Source organism: Coptis chinensis, chromosome 1, assembly GCF_015680905.1.
Source record: "Coptis chinensis isolate HL-2020 chromosome 1, ASM1568090v1, whole genome shotgun sequence".
Classification (NCBI taxonomy): Eukaryota; Viridiplantae; Streptophyta; class Magnoliopsida; order Ranunculales; family Ranunculaceae; genus Coptis; species Coptis chinensis.
This window is the reverse complement of record NC_141456.1, coordinates 5,105,107-5,111,106: the sequence shown is the minus strand read 5'-3', so window position 1 is coordinate 5,111,106 and position 6,000 is coordinate 5,105,107.

The following is a 6,000-nucleotide window of genomic DNA, read 5'->3' as shown; positions in this document are numbered from 1 at the left end:
TCTGATGCTCCCCCCTTAAGACTAGCCGGGAACATCATGCATCGGAGTCCATCATACTTGCTTTCCTGCCATAACGGCATCTGTTGCCGGAAGTGATGTAGATGATCTGTCGGGTCTCCTTTCCCATCATATCTTTCAAACCTGGGTTGGCTGAACCTCTTAGGCACTTCAGAATTCCATACCAAATCTGCCAGTGGATTCTTATTGAGACTCGCCACCTCTTTCTGCGCTACGCTCTGGTTCACTCTCTCCACTCCTTTGTTCGCTTCCCTATCTTTCTCAATCATCGCCTGCACCACCTCCATCGTGATGCCCGCTATTTTTTCCTCCACTATGGATGGAAATTCTTCATTCTCCCCCTCCATTCCACTATCTTGTAGATCCCTCCGCTCTATTTCCACCTGGGTGGCCTCCTTTTCTTTTCTCAGACCGTCATTCTCATTACGTAACCTGACTATCTCCTCTTGCAGTAGTCTGGTGGTGTCCACCGCCACCTCAGATGTCTCTTCTTCCCCCACTCCTTCTATCTCCACGCTCGCTTCTTCTTCTTCTGCCTCTCGAACTGCTTCTTTTCAAGGTCTCCCTACCGCTCTTTTCGCTATGGTGGCCATTTTCACTACGTTCCCCACAGACGGCGCCAAATGTGTTATCAAATAAAATGTGTTATATGGTAAAATGTGTTATCTCTGCTCTCCTCCTCAATCACCTCTCTCTCCTCCTTTTTATCCTTCACTCCCCCCCTCTCAACTACCTCTTGTCCGTCGTTCATCTCTCCTTCATCCAGCGTCCTCAGTCCCTCCACCTGTCAAAGCAGTTTCGAGTAGTTGGAATTCTGTCTCTTCCCAACTGCCTCTTGTCCTCCGTTGATCTCTCCTTGATCCTGCGTCATCTGTCCCCCCACCTGTCGCGGTAGTTTCTAGCAGTTCCCAGCGGTTGGCATTCCGCGGACATGATCAACAGCATCAGGTCTCCTCCTTCTTAACTTACTTACGGCCCACTTACCTCCTATAACCTTCTATGTCAGGAATACGGCCTCTACAAAACCAGAAAAGAAAAAAAAGTATTTTAATAAATGATAAATATGAAAAACATAAATAAGTCTTATTCTCAGTTTCCACCACCGCCAGCCGGCAACCACCATTTACTTTTCCTTCGACTAATGAAATAAGTCTTATACAAAGTAAAAACCCAAACAAGATCAATTTGCAGCAAGATTATACTAATCATAAATTTTCGTAAAGTTTCAAAATTGTAATGGATTCTATGTTTTAAAAAAACAATGAATTAATTGAAGCATGATTCAAATTTCAAATTAATTACACTAATCAAGTGGAAGTGGGTGGTGTAGTGAGAGGTAAAAATGAATTTAAAATAAGAATAAGGAGAGAGAGAGAGAGATAGAGAGATAATGTGGTGGTAGCGGTTGTTGCGGTGGCTGTTGAGGACCATACAATACTAAAAACTTATTTTTAGTTATTTTTCAATTTTTTGTAGTGTTTTAATTTTCCTAGAGGAAATAGATTATGAATTAGAAATAAAATTAAATGCAAGAAATGAGGCTCAGCCCCTTGGTTCTAACTTAGTTGAGTATAAACTCCCTCCCATCGGCCGATATCATATAACCTCCCTATTATTTAGGTCTCGTTAAATAACCTCTCTGCTTTCCAAAAAAGAGATAAAATCTAGTATGTTTTTATTTACCATTTTATCTTATTTCCTTTTTTATCTTTTTGGGATTGAAATTTTCCTGACTATATGTAAATGTATTTTTACATAGTCATATATATTATATAAATACATTATATATATATATATAATATATAGAAAATATATATATTTATATCAATATAATCAAAGACATTATACAATGTAAAAAGTGCAAATACCAACTTTACATCAATATAAGTGGTTTTATAGTGGCAAATACCTCGAGAAGACAGTGGTTTTTATAAGGTTGAGAAGGAGCAGAAACTGAAAGGAGGAGCAGAAAACTGCAAAGACATTATATAATCAGAAAACGCCAACTTTACATCAATATAATCAGTAATTGTATACAATGTAAAAGTGCAAATACCTCGATGGGGCAGGCGCAGAAGTGGTTTTTTATAGCGGTTGCTGAGAAGACACGCTATAAGGAGGAGCAGAAAACTGCAAAGACATTATATTATTCAGCTGAAAGCATGTGTTCAGACCTGCCAAACGGAAACACTCTAGCAAGCTTCAAAATAATCAGAGACGAAGCAGAAACGCAGTACTAATAGTAGCAACTAAAGTTGATGAATGTGCGTGGATATTTGGAAGTCTGTATACACAACTTATTTGAACAACGAAGGGGCAGGCGCAGAGACCGCAGTAAAGAAAGAGAGGCAGTAATTGGTTTGCTTAGCATTTTGTTATATTGATATAACTCGCCCCCCCCCACTTAAACCTTGGCCAACCAAGGTATTGAATATAGTCATATACCAGCTGTGTACATTGTTTGATTGGAACTTGATATTTTGACTGATATGGATATTTTCAAACATCGGTTACAAGAATCGTGAGATAAATAATTACCTAAGTTTTGGTACGAGCTTATCATAGCTAGCTAATATGCTTTTAGTCAACGTCTTCTTTGCTCTCAGCCTAACCCCGGTATGGATCCTCTGAGGTGCATTTTAGAGGATACCACGGAGACCTTCTAAGTCCCCGTGAAGGCGAAGAAAGTGTGAAGTGGAGCTTCATAAATTCATTGAAGGAGGTCGAGAATATAATTGTTTTAAACCTGGTTTGTTTCAAAAGAGAAGCAGCTAACGATGCTTGACTAAAGTTGATGAATGTGCGTGGATATTTGGAGGTCTATATAGAAGATGAGTAGCAAGATAGAATTGTTTCATTGGGTGACAGTAGTAACTTTTCATACGACTCTCTATTATCCTAGGACTCTCTATTATCCTAGGACTCTTCCGACTCTCTATTTCAAGTATTAATATATTATCTAGATTTTCTCCTATTCTATTGGGTGACATTTTCTCCTAAATTTAAGGATAATGCTAAGTAGTAAAGAAAGTCAGGCAGCAAGCTAGGATAATGCTAAGAATTAGCATTAGATAGGAAGCAAGCTAGGATAATGCTAAGAATTAGCATTAGATAGGAAGAAAAGAATTACATTAAGAATTTAATAGATAGAGACCGCAGTAAAGAAAGAGAGGCAGCAAGCTAGGATAATGCTAAGAATTAGGATTAGATAGGAAGCAAGACCCAGTAAAACATGCACCTTTAGTTCGCTTGGGTGGAGTGAGCAAGACTGCATCACTCGCTTTGTTCTTCCCATTTTGTCTGAAACCAACATTTGATGTAATTGAGGGATTTATCACCTCAAAACTTCTTGTAAAATTTGGTGCCATTACTATGGGTGGAGCTGTTGGCATAAGTTGTTGCATTTGTTGCTCTCTCTCTCTTCGTGCACGTTGTGCCAATGAGCGTCGAGAAGGTACAGAGTTGATGGACACTGCAATGTGTTGTATATGCTCCTGTTGTCTTCTTGCACGCTGTCCCAATTGGCGTTTGGAAGGTAATTGAAGGTTAGAGGGATGAGCTGGTGGTTCTTGTTCAGCTTGGTGTCTTCCATCTTGGGCAACAACCTTTAGTTTATTGCAAAATTGAAATAATAATGCAACTTAATTAGGCAAAGTATAAACAAATAGAAATTGTTAAAGCACGAAACAAACACAATACCATATAGCATAGAATCAGGACTTCGTACCATGGCTTTGGCTTGAAGATTTTAGTGAAGTTTGTTTGAAGGTTTTGAAGGTTTCTCTTCTTCATAACCTCACTCCAATCCTACCTCGTCTTGCACTCTAAAAGTCAAAAGTAAATATGAAAAGTAAGAAGACTAACCCATGGGGATATGGCCAAGGGCTTTCAGACTCAGGCCTGATTCTTTCATCCCTTTCACTACCTTCAGACTTGCCAAACGGAAACACTCTATGTTACATTGTGGACACCAACTTTACATCAATATAATCAGTAATTGTATACAATGTAAAAGTGCAAATACCTCGATGGGGCAAGCGCAGAAGTGGTTTTTTATAGTGGTCACTGAGAAGACAGGCTATAAGGAGGAGCAGAAAACTGCAAAGACATTATATAATCAGTATAATCAGAAAACACCAACTTTACATCAATATAATCAGTAATTGTATACAATGTAAAAGTGCAAATACCTCGATGGGGCAGGCGCAGAAGTGGTTTTTTATAGTGGTCGCTGAGAAGACAGGCTATAAGGAGGAGCAGGAAACTGCAAAGGAGGAGCATAAAACTGCAAAGACATTATATAATCAGTATAATCAGAAAACGCCAACTTTACATCAATATAATCAGTAATTGTATACAATGTAAAAGTGCAAATACCTCGATGGGGCAGGCGCAGAAGTGGTTTTTTTATAGCGGTTGCTGAGAAGACACGCTATAAGGAGGAGCAGAAAACTGCAAAGACATTATATTATTCAGCTGAAAGCATGTGTTCAGACTTGCCAAACGGAAACACTCTAGCAAGCTTCAAAATAATCAGAGACGAAGCAGCAACGCAGTACTAATAGTAGCAACTAAAGTTGATGAATGTGCGTGGATATTTGGAGGTCTGTATACACAACTTATTTGAACAGCGAAGGGGCAGGCGCAGAGACCGCAGTAAAGAAAGAGAGGCATCAATTGGTCTGCTTAGCATTTTGTTATATTGATATAACTTCGCCCACACTTAAACCTTGGCCAACCTCTTAGAATATATTTTTCTCATTACTCAAAACAATCTTGATTACACCTTTATATAGGTGACATGAGTTAGTTAGTTACAAATGTAACGAATGGCGTGAGTTAGTTAGTTACAAATGTATCGTTCTAGAACTATCTTTGATGAGTTGGCTCTTTGTCCGAAGCTTCATTCTTTTGCTCAATTCCCTCCCTCGCCGGGCGGATTAGAAATCACCGAAAAGCTTTGCCGGTAAAAAAATGAAATCGTTGAGAAGATAGAGCTTTAGTAAGGATCGCCGGCAATCTGATCCTTGGTGTTGTTGATAATCAACATCAAGAAGTTTACTAGTGACCAATTCTCGACATAATGATAGTCAATTTCCACATGTTTTGTTTCGCGTGAAATACGAGGATTGTGAGCTAAAGAAATTGCACTAATGTTATCCACAAATGAACCAATGGATTCGAAGGTAGAGAAATCGAGATCCTTTAGAAGTACACATATCCAATAGATCTCACCCGGCAGTTTGAGCGAGAGCACGATATTCTCGCCTTGACGATCGAGCTTTTGATCTTTTGTTTCTTAGCGACCAAGATAAAGGATTATGCCCAATGTAAATACTGAGAACCTCATAATTGACCTTCATCCATTGGACAAACTCCGCCTAATCTGCATCACTATATGCTTGTATTCGAGATTGCTCTTTGTAAACCATATGCCATGATGTATAGTCCCTTTTAAGTACATGAGAATTCTTTTTATCTGGCGATAAATGAGGAGCTCTTGGGCTTTGCATAAACCGACAAACCATATTGCGCAAATGAAATGTCAGTCCGCACCATGTTAAATATTGTAAACCACCTACAAGTGATCTCGTATTCCATGGGATCAGGTAGAAGTTTTTCAGTGTGATTGTCAAGTTTGCAATTGGTTGCAAGAGGAGTAGCAATAGGCTTAGCATCTAACATCTTTGCTTTTGTCAACAAATCAAAGGTATACTTTGTTTGAGATAGAAACAATCCTGTAGAGTTTCTTTTTAGCCTCTAGACCAAAAAATAATGAAGGAGCCAAGATCTTTCAATGCAAAACAATTGCCGAAATGAGAAATAATCTTTTGATATACACTTGCGTAACCGCCAAGAATCGTAATGTCATCAACATATACCGTAATATAAGTAATGGATCCGAAGTCTTTCTTGATGAATAAGGAGTGATCAAGCATGTGAGGTAGAGAATCCAAGAGATAACAAATACCTGAAATAACT